The 17,519-nt window shown below is 41.7% G+C and overlaps 1 long non-coding RNA gene across 1 annotated transcript; it reads right to left on the reverse strand.

Annotated features, from left to right (window-relative positions):
- Positions 1-11,989: 11,989 nt before the first annotated feature.
- LOC138275086 (uncharacterized) lies at positions 11,990-17,185 on the reverse strand. The gene is made up of 3 exons (XR_011200406.1): positions 17,008-17,185; positions 14,661-14,753; positions 11,990-12,128 (listed from the first exon to the last, which is right to left on the reverse strand). It is a non-coding gene; the product is annotated as an uncharacterized lncRNA (long non-coding RNA).
- Positions 17,186-17,519: the final 334 nt, after the last annotated feature.

Below are 17,519 nucleotides of genomic sequence, written 5' to 3' on the forward strand. Positions count from 1 at the left end.
TCAGGCCGGGTTGGGGGTTACACTCCTTTCCTCAATACTAGTGGCAGCCCATCAGCTAGACATTGACCTGTTTACTTTCTCTCTGAATCAACCCTATAAATACACTCTTTATTGAGCTTCAAGAGCAGAGTCACTGCTTCAGTTTGTGAAATGTGGCATCCATATTTAGTTATTTTGCATTTAAATGTCATTGCACTGGAGTGTGCAGGGAAAAGGAAGGGAGCCTCGGTCTCTAATGTAAGTACTGAAACTGGCTCCCCTGCTGCCCTGGGTGGGTAGTAAAAACAACCATAATTCAGAGGCAAAGGGCTCCTCACCCTCCAGTGCCACTGCACTTGTTGCACTAATGATATTGAGGACCATACTTGTATGTAAGTCTTCATCTTCCCCATCCCTGCATTCTTCTTGACCTCCTTCAACCCCTTCTTCTCTTGCTTTACCTCCATCACAGTTGCTGGCATCCACCGATCACTCTTTTCCACTCTACTCCTATTTCTCCACTTCACTTCCCATCTCCATTCTCCTTTGGTCTTTCTTTTTCCCACCGTATCTCCTCCTACTTTACTTCCTGTTTCTCCCCTTGCCTTTGTTCACATTCCCTCCTCTGTCCTTTAAATATTCACTTTCCCATACTCTTCCCATTCTTCCAGTTTATCGTTGTCTTTCCTTGTATATATCCATAGTCCCGTCTGCTGGTTTCCTTTGTGTCTCTCCACTATTCGCCTTTCATTATCCCACAACTCACCCCTTATCCCCTCTACTCTCCACTGATGTTCACATGCACTGGAACTACCCCAGCCCCTCTCTCACCTATCTTCATCACTCTTCTACTTTCCCCTTACTCACCTGCTTGTCAAGCTCTGCCCCAAACAGTAGGCCCTTATTCCTCTCTTATCAGTCTCTATGTGTCTCTTCTTCCTTGACGGGATATTTCCATACTCCTCACCTTTCACTTCCTATGTATATCACTACTTTTAACCTTTCATGCTCCTTCCAGTCTTCTAAGTATTCTCTCCTCTATGGTTCTGTTGTATTGTTTTTCACCACTCTTACCTGTACCGACTATCCTGCATTCCTCCACTCCACCCCCACTTACTCTTCCCTTTCCATCCCTCTACCACCAATAGCTTTCAACATCAGGGTCATGAAGGCCTTATCTAGTTCCGGGTTGGACTTTACATTCTGGTACTTGTAGTCTTCTTTATCCCATAATAAAATCAGAACGTAAAGTCCCAGAAAACAAAGAAAACCCTGGGCTTGATGAGCTAGTCAAGCAGGTACACTTGAGAGCTCCGTAATTTCATGTTTCTGTCAATATCCATTCCTTGCCATCTAAACACACTGAAGCCAGGGTGGAGGTTCCCGTATAACTATAGCGACCTTCCTATGACCTCACAGTGATACCATTGTTCAAATTTCCATCCACACCAACATCATAACCAAGCTTCTCATCCCCTAAAAGTAACATCATCCCTTTCAATCTCAACACCACCAGTGCCAAGATCCGCATCCCCTGACAGTGACACGGTAATGATGTCATTTGAGAGGTCATATGATGTGATATGTGAGGTCACAAGCAGTGCATGGTGGGGGTGCACGTTATAGTTAGCTCAGGTAACTATAACTGCTAAATTTCTGTGTTGTTTTTTTCAGTCAAAATTTCATTGCTGTTACTGAAAAATTATCCTAACTATAATGTTACTTAAACCTTTGGTACTTTCAGTCAATATCTATGTATAAAGACAGTATCATTTCAGGCTTGGTGTGTCACACAAATTAAGGAAAACATGAAGCAAGCAACTCTGGGTAGTTCCCATAGGCGGAGAGCAGCTCCTTTATGTGGAGCACTCCACAACACCATTCACACTCTAACACTGCTCACCGCAAATGTCTGTTTTTATAGCAGAGTGTTTAAGCATAGGTTTAGCACAGTGCCATGCATGCCAAACTAGATTTTTACAGCAAAGTCTTTAAGCATAGCTATCCATGCCAAGTTTAAAAATTACAAAAGCTTTTACCACTCCAGGTGATGACCTTGAGTGCAGTGACCTGACTGTCCTCGGACCGCCACACTCGTAATGAGGCCCGGTCGTGATTTGTTCAGAATTACAAGATGTTCAGCTTACGCCGAGACTCAAACCTGCCTCCCCAGCTCCAAGGACACCAGCTCTAGCTGTTATGCCACTACCTCTCTCTGATTTATCTAATTGTTTACTGGAGGTTCAATATCAGTCATCACTTCAAGGAGCTGATGCTTTCTTATAGAGCTAATGTGTAGAGTGCATGTCATCCTGGTCTCTCTATGTGGTCTTCCACTGTGTATGTACATGTGCAAGGTCTCTCCAGCAATGCCAGAGCTGAACCCTCTTTTATCGCTCTTGGTTGTTGTTTACCTAGAAAGATCAGCCCCCCCCCATGGCTGTAGTTATTCAATAAGAAACTGGAGTCAAGAGAGTGTTCACTAGCACATCCAAGGGTTAGTGAATGGAAGAGATACAGCCACAACCCTACCTCCCAGTCTGCAGTCTGGATCCATTCATCACCTCCAATCTATTGTGATGTCACTGTACCTCAAGCCGATCCATGTGTACAATGAGTTCTACGCCACCGTCTCAACTAAATCCTAAATGTAAAGAAGCATTAGAGGTAACTCTTCAGTGGCCCCTGTTTTCCTTCTTTTGCACGTCTGTAATGTAAACATACATTGCTCCAGTATATATTTATAGTTGCATAGTTCATAGACTGCCTCTCAGAGGTGTTTATGAGACCACCATTATAAGTCTTATTTTATTTAAGTACACACCTACTACCAGTCTCATTCTCATTTACATGTGCACAGAATCTACTCAGTATCTTTTGCGCTTTTGATATGTTCCTGTATTTGTCCCCTGGACCTGCTTTGCTTGCTTTTTACATGTTTATAATCGTGCAGACAGTGATATTGGAGATAGGTTTGAAGTTACTAAACACAAATCTCATTAGGGATCTGACATTAAAGTGAGACTGATACAACAGATCAGTAATGCTCTGACATCACACAACTCTCATTTTTAACAAATCCCTCTGACACCACACTGCTATGTTAGATGTTAGGCACTTATTTCTCAGTGTGTCCATTGTTGATGACAATTGTCAGCTATCATCTTACAACACAAGGTCTACAGCCCCAAATGGAACAGTCTTCCCGCTCTTATGGAATGCCTCAGCCCAATGAGCTATATGAAGCCAGAAGAACCCACCACCGACAACATACTCTACCATTTAATTCTGGTCATCAATGGTTATGAGGTCTGAGAATCGGGAGGCACAGTATTCCTGACTTGAATTCCAGGATTTGAATTTCTCAGAGAAGAAATAGCACCTGAAACAATCCAGCTGTAGGGGCAGATCTCACACAGGGAGCCTGAGAGGAGGAAAATAAGGACTTTAATGAATTAAAGTTGGAGGGATTTGGTTTGCAAAACATGATGATATATGTAGAAGTTATGTTTGGAGCAGAGTTTTCTTGGCAAAGGCATTTTTTTGCTTTGCCTATAACCTTCAACTCTGTCAATTGATTTGGATGAAAATTGGCAATCAGTCAACTAAGTGTCGGCATGCCATGTTTTTCAAAATCCATCCATAGGAAAGAGAGTGGAGAGGTCAAAAGTTTATCACTTCCAATTTCCAATCCCCAAGAAAATTATGATAATAAATAGAGCAAACACCACACCACTTAACAGATTCACAGCAAACATGACACGAAAGGAGAACTTTACTCAAATAGTGTGCTTTTTTGATTTGCTGTAAATCTATTCAGTAGATTTTGAGATATTTGCATTTAAAAAAGATTCCTGATGGGTATTAAAAGTTTTGTATATCTGAGCCATATAAACTTGTGAGCCAATTCTGGCTATCACATTTTCAAAGTTTAAGGCAATGTGATTGGCTGGACTATGGCTGAAAAAATGTTTTTAGCAGCCATCTTGAATCACAGGATTTGGAACTGACCTGCAAGTTTCATGCTGTGTAAAAATTATGTAAAGTCTCTTTCAAAGTTTAAATTGTCCAGGTCGGCTCAAGAACTTGTCTACTAGGCATGGGCAGAATACAAAAACTCAGCTAGATTCCATGGAGTACTGCAAGCAAGTGGAATCGGGCATGTCAAACTGCTTGTGCTGATATTCAGCACCAGCATTTTCTTCTGTGCTGTAAAATCAGCTTGAACAACACAACACGTCATGCCAGAGGGCACTGCTTATTTCTGCCGCTTGAGTAGATTTTCTACTTGAACTGAAGCTTTCGCAACACAAACTGTTGAGACCACCCACATTGAGAAATCTGTCCAGGAAGAGTTCTAGTGCCCAGTGCTAGAGAATGCAAATTCTTGCTCGCCAACTTAATGAGCCACATGCAAGAGAAAACTCCACCATGTGTCAGTTGGCGGAGTTTTGCGGGAACTCCATGATTCAAGTGGAATGCAGAGTGGGCAAAACTCTGCCATCAGAAAGGAATTTTTGACCCAACCCAACAGGAACACACCAGAAAGTGGGCACTACTGCACTCCTTCAAACATTATGCCCGGAGTCCACCCTGCCATTGTAACTAAAGCCAGCATGAAAATTCTGTACATTCATAGAACTCCCAGGGAGGGGCAGAGTCCTGGGATCACTGTGGAGCTCACTTCCTTGCCTGTGTTTGGGGGAGCGAGTGGTGCACCATTGTAGTGGCCTGTCTATGCTAACTGCATGCAGGATGTAACACAGCTGCTGGCTCCAGGCCGGTCCACTGATCAGTGCTGGGTGTAAGGGGACCATTGGGGCAGCAGAGGTTGTGAGGCTTCCCTGTGTTCCAAGTGAAGAGTGACTGCAGGCGCCTGCTTGAGACTGGGCACCAATTGGTAAAAAGATGAAACAGTCAGGTGTGCATTTACAAAAAATAGAAGATTACAGCCCCCTGGACAAACCAAGGGAAATGCAGGCATGATCTGCTATGCAAAAAGGTGTGCCCTATAAAGTTCTGTGGTGGCCATATCAAAATTTGCATATTTAGCTTGTGCTAGAGATTTCAATACAAATAAACTCCATTTAATTAACAACCCTTATGGGTGAATTTTTGAACTAACCAAAGGCTGCATTTTAAACTTGTATTTTCCTTTCTAAACTTTGTATGGCCAGCACTTGCTTAACTTGCTTGATTTGCTAGTGTTAAATTCCAAACTGCTTTAGCTCAGCTGACGTGTTTCAGTTGTGACTTTTGCAAGGCCTACTCATGATGCAAACTTCCTATATTAACAAAGAATGTTATATTTTCTATCAATTATGAACTGCCTGTCCCCCATTGGAAACTCAAAACTTCCTAAACCATTCTTAAACTTGCTTCTCTATGAATAGGCTTCTAGTGTAAAGACATGTGTGAAAGGAGATGACTTCATGTGATCACGCCTAAATCTTACACAAATGTTCTTTATATCAGAGACCTACGCAGCTGAAAAAATATTGTGATGTATCATTGTAGTTAAAACTTCTATTGAATTTTGTATTTAAAATTCTCTTTGTTTAAACTTGTCATCTTGACGGAAACTGTTCCTGTCTCACAATGTTCTCATTTTCTGATTAGCAGATATCATACTTTAGCTAAATAAATTGTTAGATTTGTGTATCATTGTATGCCATATAAGTGTGTCCCAGGGATTTCTTGGATACAAAATGATTTCAAATGTAAATTTAAGCACAAAGAAATCTAATAATGACACTTATCCTCTTGAGAAAGTATGGCAATGTAAACAAGTGTTAAATAGTTTGATTAGCTTTCAGTTCATTAAGAAAGATCTTAATTGAATTAAGCTACTGGAATGGGCTCTCAAGAGAATACAAATAGAAACTACAAGGAATGGGCCTCAAGGGTTTCACACTCTCTGATCTCTACTGCTCATTCTAGGACTGTCACATATATTCAGTGTATTGCTGTGAAAAATACTACCTCTAAACAATATAAAAGATCAACTCCAATGTCATAAAATGAAAAGAAAAGCTATGTGAGGTTACTGTAGTCATTGAAAGGGAAGCTTTCTGGCACCACTATTCAAGGCATGTTAAAATCTTGATAAGGTTCCTGGTCCTGGGCAAGAGAGCATAACCATCCCTATTAACAAGAAGTGATTAACAAATAGGGGTGGGTGGTGAACTTCATGTAGTGGAGCACAGCAGAGTTTTTACCTCACTGGCGCTGGTCAACAGTGAGTTGGCGAGTGCGAGCAAGGAAAATCTTACTCAAGACCACCTCCTGGCAAGGTTTCTCAAAGCGGGCAGTCGCAGATGTTTGCGATCGCTCGCGTTAAGAAACGTTCTGTTCACGTTGAGGTAGCTGCCACTCGAGTAGAAAATCAACTCAAGTGGCAATAAAAAAGCAGCGCCCTCTTGAGCAATTCGCCCTGATTTTTCAGCGTGGGACAAACACCTGGACCTAAAAATCAGATCGAACAACTCAACCTAACGCACTCTGCTACTTGCGGAACTCCTCATACCGCAGCTGAGTTTTTTGGGCACTTTGCGGAGCTTCGTGAAGTGCAACTCCGTGAACTCTGTCCAGAACTATTCAAAAACCCAATTTGAAATCATTTTGTTAGACACAATAAATAGAACAGCCAAGATATCGTTGAACATTAGAAAATACTTCAGCTGGAAAGAATAAGCTTCAGAAGAAACTCTTTGCCTTTGCCAGTGTTGCTCGAATGTTAATTTACCTTTAAAAAACAAAAGACAATGGGCATCTGACAAACTAGGAACAGTTTGTTTAATTAAACATTATGGCCAGGAGAACAGTTACAGAACCAGGGTCTGAGGACTGTCTCAAAATACATTGGTTCTGAGCGACGTTCTATACAATCCTCTGGGTACCATAAAACAATTACAACATTCCTTTTTGGGGTGAAAAATGTGTACAGTTGCCTTGGAGTCATAATTAAGGTCCTGATAACAAATGCAGGTGGGTCTCAACCTTGCATGGACAAAAAGTGGGCCAGCGAGTACGTGTCCAGAGGTCTGGCCTGAAAGGCCGTGTGGTTGCTGTGTGAGCTGTGCTCTGATTGGCTAAGTGTTGCTAACTTCATGTGGGATCTGACTTTCTGGTGTGTTGGGGAATGTATGCACCACTCTGGCCATGATTTATTAAGGCCAATTTCCCAGACAATTGTGGTGTTGCTGCACCTATCTGGTGGAATGATCAAAGATTCCTGTTCGGGCAGTTGTCTGCGGCTACACATTACTCCACCTGTGACCTGTCAATCTGTAATCTCCGGCCTGGGATTCAGAGCCTGCCTGACCACATACGTTTGCGCCGGGGGCGATGGAGAGCTCATGACGGGGGAATTTAATAGTGGTGATGTGATTTTGTTCTTATGTGTGAATATATTCTTCTGAGCATGGGCATCAATTATTCCAAGATTAACATTAGCATCATGACAGTTCAATTTATATATGAGGATTACATTGGAAGTAAAGGTTAGCCAATTTATGTTACCTTTATCGATTTCACTACAGCCTTTGATAAAGTCAACAGAAACATCTTGTGGCATAAGGTGCCCTCTCTACAAATCTCCAAGTACCTCTTGAGTGCACTCAATTCTCTCAGTACTGATTTTTTGTTCCAGTTGGTCCTGGATGTGACCACAACTTCATGCATAGAATTTCTACACTCGAGGTATTAAAACAAGATTGTAGACACTTCTTCTGCTAGCAGTACATTTATGATTTCCCCAATATACTAAGTACAGTGTGAAAATTATCTCCTGCCATTGGTAATGAATATACACATATTGATTTTTATGCTGAGGATGTCATGTTAATGAATTAACTCGGTTAACAATCAAAGCGGATTTTCTTTTTTTTTCCACTAATTTACTAAGATTCATTATTCAATGATAAGTGTGAAGAAATCTGAGAAATGATTTCCAGTTTGAAATTTCCTTCTTCTACCTTCAATTGGAATCTGCCCCCTAACAAATTAGGGAAAGTTTGTTATTTTCCCACAAATTGAATTTTAATCTTCATATTTACTAATCAGTGACTAAGAAGGCCCTCTTATTCATTAGCGATAGGAGCAGTTTGTAAATAATTAGGCAAATAACATCTGGGACAAGCCCTTAAATGTATGATGCCAAGATATCAGCTGATTTACTCTAGTCTGGAATGCATTGATTTTCTATGCTTAATTTTCCTAATAGAGTAAAACGCAAAATTTTAAAATCTCTACTAAGTATCTGATGAAGCATTCCATCCCACATAATTCATCTAGAACTCAGCCTCGTAGTGCTTTAACCTAAGATTGTGCCGCTATCTTAAGATGGGGGCCATAGAACAAGTACAGTGGCCCAACACTCACCAAGAGCACTCAGTAAGAGTGGCGTTTTGTTGCATGAGTTGAAAGTGTACACATTTCTTAAAAATGTAGAATTTGCTTTTACAAAGTTTTGCTTGAAGCCTGGGCCTATCGTGCACAGCATATTTAAAAAAATAATATTCAGTTTTCATTTAAAAACTGCCAGTTAACAATAGTTTTACTTCAGGTATTGACTAATGTACAATCACATCTGCGGCATGTATGCCACACTAGTATAAGAATATCCCATGTAGCCCCGGCGGTGCAGGGAGCCTTGAGCTCCGGGAGCCCCCTCAGCACAGTACACCATGCATGGGCGACGGGCCCCTAGCCTGAGAGCTCCTGACTGGGTCAGTGTGGCCCTCATTGTACTTGCAGGGGGGGCTCCCTTAAGTTTGGTTACACCACTGGTATGCCCTGCCAGCCAACAGATGAAAGCAAGGAAATCAAAAACGCAGACCTAGAACCTGTAACACACAGAAACCAATCCAATCCCGAAGAAATCCAGAGTACAATGATCAACCATGCCCATCACGCCAAAATGCAGCCTGCAACGAACACCAACTCGCAAATAGTGGCACCCATGACTAACATCAAGCAAGTACAGAAAATCTTTAAAAAACTGGGTGAGTTACCTAGTACCCCTTTTCAATCAAATTTTGTGCACCTACATCGTCCCAGATTCTTGGAAAGGACACATTTTTCAAATAATTTTTAAGAATGGAAGCCAATCCTTGCCAAGCACTTATAGGTTAACTGTGCTTATTGACATTGAAATAAACTGTACGTCTCATGGCTACTTCAAGACTTGCAAGCATCGGTCAATGAAAAAAAATCTGATACAAAAAAAAACAAACTGGGCTAAGACCAGGCATGTGGATGCTCACATTAACAGCACTTACCATCTTAGCCGAAAAGGCAAAACAGCGCAAAACCCGGCTGCTTGCGTGCGTCATGTACCTCAAATCGGCCTCTGACCACGTCCCGCATGGCCATCTCTGGACAGAATTGGCAGCATGGGGCAACCATGAAACCTCCTAATGACAATTATACCACTGTACAATGGAACTGGGCTCAGGTTAAAATAGGGGACAGCAGCAATGTCACAAACAAAATCAGCACAATGAATGAATTTGTTTAATTTATACCTTGCTGACCTAGAAAATCATCTTCCAGAAGAGAAAAGCCATCTCCTCAGCCTGGCAACAGAGAAGATAGTGTGCCTACAATACGCCGATGATATTGTCCTCCTCAGCCAAATACCAATTGGCTTGCAATGTTTTATCAATGCAGTAAAATCCCATATGGACCAGCAGGACTTTGAGCTGAACCTAAAGAAAACCAAAGTGGCCTGTCTGGTTGATACCAAATATAAGTCATTCACTTGGTTCACCAGGGACAAAAGATTAAGGTAGCCGCCACGTATAAGTACTTGGGCATCAATTTGGGGCACCATTTGTCCTTCAAACGCCATCAAGCTGCCTTACAGGCAAAAGCACATTCATTAGTCTTTGCTCTTAAACAGTTGAACAAGAAACTCAGTTGTCCCTCATTCAGTCACCTACTAACTGTGATGGCAACTGATTCCTTCCAACAATGGCATTTGGTATAGGAATTATGCATGGTGGGGAAACGGAAATGCTCAAAAAGCAACAAACAAGAGCCTATAAATCAGTTTTCTCCTTACTAAAATCATCATCTCCCGCCAAACTTTGTTTCAAATCTGGTTTAAAAAATCCTAAATTACAAAGAATGAGCACCTTTGTTAAGTAATGCTGGAGACTGCGTGCCTCTTAGAAGGGCTCCCTAAATAATCTATGATGGATGGAAATGGAGGAACAGATGAAGAACAAACAAAAACAACTTGGAGAGAATATTTAGAACAGGCAATAGAGTAATTAGACATTTGAGACGCATGAGCCATCAACATTGAAAGAGCCAAAGGAAAAAGCAACTAATGCCAATGTTCTTGAAACTTCTTATTCGCTCCTGTGGGCAAGCTGTGAATCACTGGGTGAGTGGAGCCTCCAACCCGCTAACTTGCCAGGGAACAACATTTTAAAAACTGGCATTGAAGAAGCTGAATGGCACCAGGAATAAGAACAGTTACGACTAGTGTGCACTTTAAGATTTCTAGACACGCAGTTTATAATTAAATTTAGTATGCACTTTAAGAGTTCAACACATGCATTTTATAATGAAATTTAGTATGCACTTTAAGAGTTCCGCACATGCACTTTATAATTAAATTTAGTATGCACTTTAAGAGTTCCGCATATGCACTTTACAATTAAATTTAGTACGCACTTTAAGATTTCTGCACATGCACTTTATAATTAAATTTCATATGCACTTTAAGAGTTCTGCAAATACACTTTATAATTAAATTTAGTATGCACATTAAGGCCCATATTTATAGTTTTATAGCACCACATTTGCGTCATTTTTTTACGTAAAAGCGACGCAAACTTACAAAATATAACTGTATTTTGTAAGTGTGTGCCGCTTTTGCTTCACAAAATGACGCAAATGCGGTGCTAAAAAAATATAAATATGGTCCTAAGAGTTCCAGACACGCACTTTACAATTACATTTAGTATGCACTTTAAGAGTTCCAGACACGTACTTTATAGTTACATTTAGTATGCACTTTAAGAGTTCCAGACTCGCACTTTATAATTACATTTAGTATGCGCTTTAAGAGCTCCAGACACGCACTTTATGATTACATTTAGTATGCGCTTTAAGAGTTCCAGACACACACTTTATAATTAAATTTAGTATGTACTTTAAGAGTTCCAGACATACACTTTATAATTACATTTAGTATGCACTTTAAAGCCACCAGCCTCAGGATACAGACTGGAGGTGGTTAGGGTGTATTTTAACGAGCTCCACACACACACTTTAGATTAAAAATAAGTACGCACTTTAAGGGCTCTGTACATGTACTGTACATCTGCAAACAAAGGTTTTACGGTGAATAAGGCCATTTACAGTCTCACATGCAGGAAGTTCATCTGTCCGCAAAGTGGCATTTGAACTAGAAACGTACCCATGAGGTTTTACGTGCTTTAAGTTGAGCATCATTTCTTATTATTCTAAGCACTATCATTACCCTCGGTCTCACGCATCTTGTTTGAGAGCTGTCAGTTACCATTGTATAGATATTCAATTTTTACCAGCTGCATGCAATGATTTTATTAGCTCTGCAAATAAACTTTTACTTACTTAATGTACATTAACTGAGCACAACGAATTTCTTCAAAACATCTGTCAACTGAAAATTATAAACATGAATTACATAGATTTATTTTTACTCTTTGAATTACCTTTTTATGGTGTTTGCAAGCTTGGGACTCAAGATTTACAGTATGTTCTACTCATCTTCTCACCTTTTCATAACTTGAGATGTTGTTACTTAACAAGAATGTTTGTGATTCACAAAGTATTTCGCTAAACAAGCTACATCAATAAATTCACATTGCTTTTCAAATTTGTGATTTGGTTTTATATGATTTTGATGTTATTGTAAATTGTGTTGCCTTGTTCCTTATCCTCGTTACAGGGACTCTACCAAATTAATCCATTATTTGAATTGACGTGACTTGAGTGAGTGTCTCTACCTTTGGAATCTTCACACACGTGGTCCTTTAACTCCTCTGAGGTCAGCTGGATATCCTCAAAGACAAAGCCAGAATTCATAAAAGTCTGTGGACTGAGGCAAGTGGCTGAAGAGCTCAGTGGAGTCCAGAAGTAACCTTTGAACACTGAATAACAGAGTGAATAAAATACCTGCAGGTGGGTTGGTATGAGAAAACCAATGTTATTTCAATTGCTAACAATTAGATATAAACAGGTGATGAGCAGGATGTGGATAGGAAATAATACAGAATAACTCCTACTCACAAACTACTTCCAGGGCACTTGTAGGGTCAAACAATAATTATTCTGTGCATTGTTCCCTTTACTCATAAAACACAAAAAATATGGCTTAGGAAGTTTCTTTCTTATGTATTGATTCATAGTAACTTGAAATGCATTTTTATTTTCATGAATTATTGAACATTCCTATTGATTAAAGAGGGACTTCATTTACATTTAAAAAGGAACCTTCGACTATGTGCACAATAATTGGTTAAGGAGTATAATACAATGGAGGAAAGGTACTGAGGCTTAAAAACTCCAGCATCAGTCCCATTTAGACTGCTAGAGACCTCCCCACACTCACTGATACAACAGACATCAGTGGGAATCAGGAGGACTGGTTAGGGTTCCTTATTGTCAACTGAGACCTCCCTGAACTTCACAGGAGGGAACACGAGGTGATGCTCTCACACCCCACAAACCTGTTATACCTTCTAATTATCTGCTTATTTCTTGGTTCAGAGAACAAGGGGAAAGATGGGTTGTTACAAAAAGAGGAGGATTGATGGATTGGAGCTGAATATCAGAAGCACCAAGTATAGGGACAGAGAAAAAGGCACAGAGGAGAGATACAGAGAGAGACAGAAGAGAGAAATATAAGTGAGTCACAGCACTCGGAAGTGGCATCCATGCATGCTGTACATATAGTTTTGTTATTTCAGTATGGATTTTTCTATTGTTTAGCCTCATCTCTAAGGCGAGACTGACCCTAAGATGGCTGCCTAATATCTTTTACATCAGCACGGCCTCCAAGATGGGGATCTGAAGTTTCGATCTTGTGAGAGGTCCGGCTGCAATCTAGATTTCATCATTCATCGAAGCTCTCGCTCATCCTGCCATAGGGCTCATGCTGTTTTTGAACATGAACCTTGGTTGCTTTTCATTCTGTTCCAGGCTTCGGCTTCACAGTCTCACTGCAGGATGACTGTCCAGAACTCTTGGCCTCACAAGACATTCAGGCCGCTATCCATCTTGTATCTGACCCGGTGTTCCCGTCATCCTGCTCCCAGACCACTGCTGGATTCAGCACAGCCATTGGCTTTTTACATTCCTGTAGCCAGTGCATTGATAACAAGCATTGGCAAAGCCAATGGGTCTACCTTGTAAATCAAAGTGCAAGCCAGACCTCTTGGCGTTGCTAATACATGCTACATGAGCAGTTGCTATCCCCGTGACCAGGCGATACCAGCACTCACGCATGATGAAAGTGGATTACGCATGCTCGCATGAACCCCAATGGGGACACTGTGAGGTAAATCTGTGTATGTGTCATTAATAGTGCCCTCCGTTCACCCTGGCTGTACACACATTGTGGGTTACACTGCTGAGTTCATATGATGTGGGGTACCCATATGTTAGGGTGCTCAAGGGGGTTTACATTCCCTCTTAGCTTTAGAATCCTTTGTAAAGAAAAGTGCACATTTAAGCTTGAATATTCACCCGAGAGAAACGCCTGTCTGATGCTCAGCGGGCCTGAGCCGGTCTGTAACTGGACAGAACAGCTGCATAAGTACATTTAGAAACATGATAGCCAAGGTTGCACAACTCAGTCCCACCTGTGCCTGTCCCGCCGCACATCCTGTGTTTTGTCCTGTCATGAAAACAGTGTACGGAGGAGAGTTCCAATGGAGCTTTGCTGTACAGAGAAGAAAAAGCAAGGGTTTGACTCAGGATGGGCAGTTGATTATGAGCCCAAGGCTGGATACAAACTGATGCCCACAGCACATTCAGTGCCCCTGTGGCTTCTAGAGGCTGAAGTGTTTGCAGTGACTATATCCCAGGATTGAGACGAGACCCTGCTGGTGATGAAGGATGCAGGAGGTGACCTGCCCTGTATCTAAAGGACCTGCCATGTTCCTCCAAGATCAGCATTCAGAGTCTTGCAGTCACAATATCCCAGGACTGAGACAAGACTCTGCTGGTAATGAAGGATGCAGGAGATGACCTGTCCTGTATCTAAAGGACCTGCCATGTTCATCCAAGATCAGCATTCAGAGTCTTGCAGTCAGGAAGCTGGAGATGCCGAGACTTCCAGAACCAGTGGGGCGTCCCTTTTGTAACCACATCCCCTAGATGATGGATCCAAAGAAGGCTCTCCTTACAACAGATCCCAAAGAGCCTTCACTGATGGGGAACCCCTGTCCCCGTCCTTTACATAAGGGTGGGAGATGCAAGAGGAGGGTGGACAGGGCAGACACAGCATCACTTGACTGGTTACCATCCACCTCTGAATGAGGGGGGTAGTACCACAAACTCCAACATCGGGGATTTAAGAATCTGAGCCCTGCATATTCCTTTTTCTCTGAGTTTATTTACTTGAAAGAGACAGAATAGTTATTTTATCAGTCAGTATACTCAAGGTTGAAGATACTTACTGACACTTGTCAGACCTATGACAATCCCCAGCTGAAACACGGCCACGCCCCCAAGAGCCACGGCCACAGATTTCCAATCCGTGAGAGAAGGATCTGCAGAGACACAGAAGTCATTGGATGAACGAAAATATAAATTTTTCTCACATTTGAAACTTGCTGAGGATCACTTTGTGGATCCCGAGTAAAAATATCTACATTGCAGTATTGTACAGTGTCAATGTAAGCCCTAAATATGCATCTCTCACCAATGAAATGTCTTGAGAGCAATGAAGGCCAAGTTGTATCAAACCCCAAAAGGCTTCACTTTTTATAACTCAGGTTCAGGGCCTTTAACAACTGGTACAGCCCTGGGCAGAGGGCTATAAAGCCACATAACAGACCACTTGGGCGGTAATGGACTTTAGTCAGTCCTGGGTGCACCAGTGGTAGAGAGTAGACCTCAGTGTTCTCAATGGTTAATTAGTCATGTCTGAAACAGGGGTCATGACCCGGGCCTCTGGAATTATACAGCAATGAGGATTAACTGTGTCAGGGCTCACTACATTATATAGCACCAAAAGCAACATTACATAGCGAGTTATGCTTTTAATGATCATTTTATATGATTAGAGACAAATTATGAATAACATTCAGTAATATTATCTCACTATTCTAATATTTCAACATACATAACATACATAGACTGGTTTCAAATTCAATAGATTTTATTCACAATGTTAGTCAACATTTATTGATAGTATCTTCCTCGAACAATAGCAGTGGCCTTTTATTTACACTGTCCTTTCTACCTCTGAGAGTAGAACATGTGTAAAACACATACAGTGCTGCATTAAACAGAAACAAATGCCATAAGTAAAACATTTTTTTATTAAAAGGTGCACCACATTTATTCAGCTCATACCTGCTGTGTTCTAAACCTACCTCCAGCTTTGGGTTTACCTGGCTTCACACTACAGGTCCCTTGGAAGTAGTTCATCCGCGGAATCATACTCAGTGCATGTCATTAATACTGAGCCAGTGTTTAACCAAGAAACACTGTAGAATCCAAGACATTGGACATTCAACAGAGATGTAATTGACCCCATAAATTAGGAATGTCAGTACTCTCTGCCCACAGCTGTCTCTTTTTAAATGCCTGAATACCTCTTTCACAATCACCTGCTAAAAGGTGAGCAGCTGGGTTTGTAAAGCATCAGGTGTGGGATTTCACCCCATGTGCAGTGACGCAGGATGTTGTGCTCCTGGTGGCTCTAATCATGGTCCCATATGGGTGACTTTATTTACATACTACAGTATTTAATACTCTGCTAGTATCTCACAACTACTACTCTTGAGCCCTGGATACGTATGTCCACTCGATGAACTCTAGACAAGGCCCCTTGTTACACTGAGTTTGAACGCAGCCAAGTGCCAAACTGTCAAACTCTTAAACTTTAAGAACTTGTATGTGGCTCAGAGTAGTAGCCCTGGGGAGCACCATATTTAGTAAGATATTGCGTGTCTACTCTTCCCAGTGCCGGAGCACTTTCAGGCTCCGCATCATCAACCATGCATCGTTGCACCATGGTGCTATGGTGTGTGTGTGATCCCTAACATAGGTTTTGTACTGAAAGGGCACACGTGGACCTTAATTTGTGAAAGAACACATTCTTGGCCCCAAAGATGTTCTCAGAACCCAGCATACCGCTGCCGACCATGCAGGATGAGAATACCAAATCTTTCTAGTCTTGATTCCACCTCATGCCTCTTTCCTCCACCACCACACTCTCCCTGCCCCTTCATCTCACTTTTGTATGTTCTGTTTTATTCCTGATTTCTCTCTTACTTACTTTCCCCTTCTTTTTTTCACCGTCTTTCTCCACTTCTACCTTTTCCTCTCGTCTTCTGGGTCAAAGTCTGTTGGTGAAAAATAAATTCTGGTGCTCAAAATAATCCCAGTGTACCCTACCTGCAACCACCAGCTCCATTTAAGCACAGGTGGAAAGTTTGAAAAATTTGGAGACGTAAAACATTTCTCTAAGTTAGCGCCTGCCTCGAGGAGGTGTAATTTTTTGGTGCAAAGCACTATCAATACATGTTAGTAGATTGGGGTTTGCATTAAAAACCATAGGTGTAAGCTTGGGAATGCTCCTATAACCATGAGATGCCCCTTGACGTTTAGTAAACTTTCTACCAGACAACAAATAAACACTTTGAGCTGTAAAATTAGGTGACGTTAGACTGTCGCAAAGTGTTGATAACTATGTCCCTGAATTCCCTCTTGGAGCCACATGCTAACAAACAGCCATTTAATTAATCCAGGACCCTTAGTTTTCCAGGACTCCCAGAATCTCTCTGGGATGCTCACCTTTCTTCCTAGGTTTCCCAGGGCTCCCTGGATCTCTCTGGGATGCTCACCTTTCTTCCTAGGTTTCCCAGGGCTCCCTGGACCTCTCTGGGATGCTCATCTTTCTTCCTAGGATTCTTCCGTAGCTTCAAGTGCAGCGCTGTGTATCTATCCTTGTCTTCCATTAGTAAATCCTGGTTGAATCCACAGCGGAGGAGCCTCTCGGACAACAAGGCACTTGTGCTGCTTTTGCAGTGTTCAGTGTTTGCAGAGTGCTGCGAGTCCACAGGAAGAGGAAGCCACACACGCCTGACCCTAGGTGGGCACAGACATCTACTGCTTTCATGTTCTCTCAGTGACCATAGGCAGGAGGTGGGGAGCGGCTCAGAATTGAAATATCCTCTCTGGGCATCTGAGACTCAGAAACACAAGGAGCTTAGTTCATGGCAAGCAGACTCTATTTGCGCCTTGAGACCCTCACGGGTGAGTAGTGCGCTTTACAAATCGCTGATTGATTGATTCATTGATTGACT

Source organism: Pleurodeles waltl, chromosome 2_2 (assembly GCF_031143425.1).
Source record: "Pleurodeles waltl isolate 20211129_DDA chromosome 2_2, aPleWal1.hap1.20221129, whole genome shotgun sequence".
NCBI lineage: Eukaryota > Metazoa > Chordata > Amphibia > Caudata > Salamandridae > Pleurodeles > Pleurodeles waltl.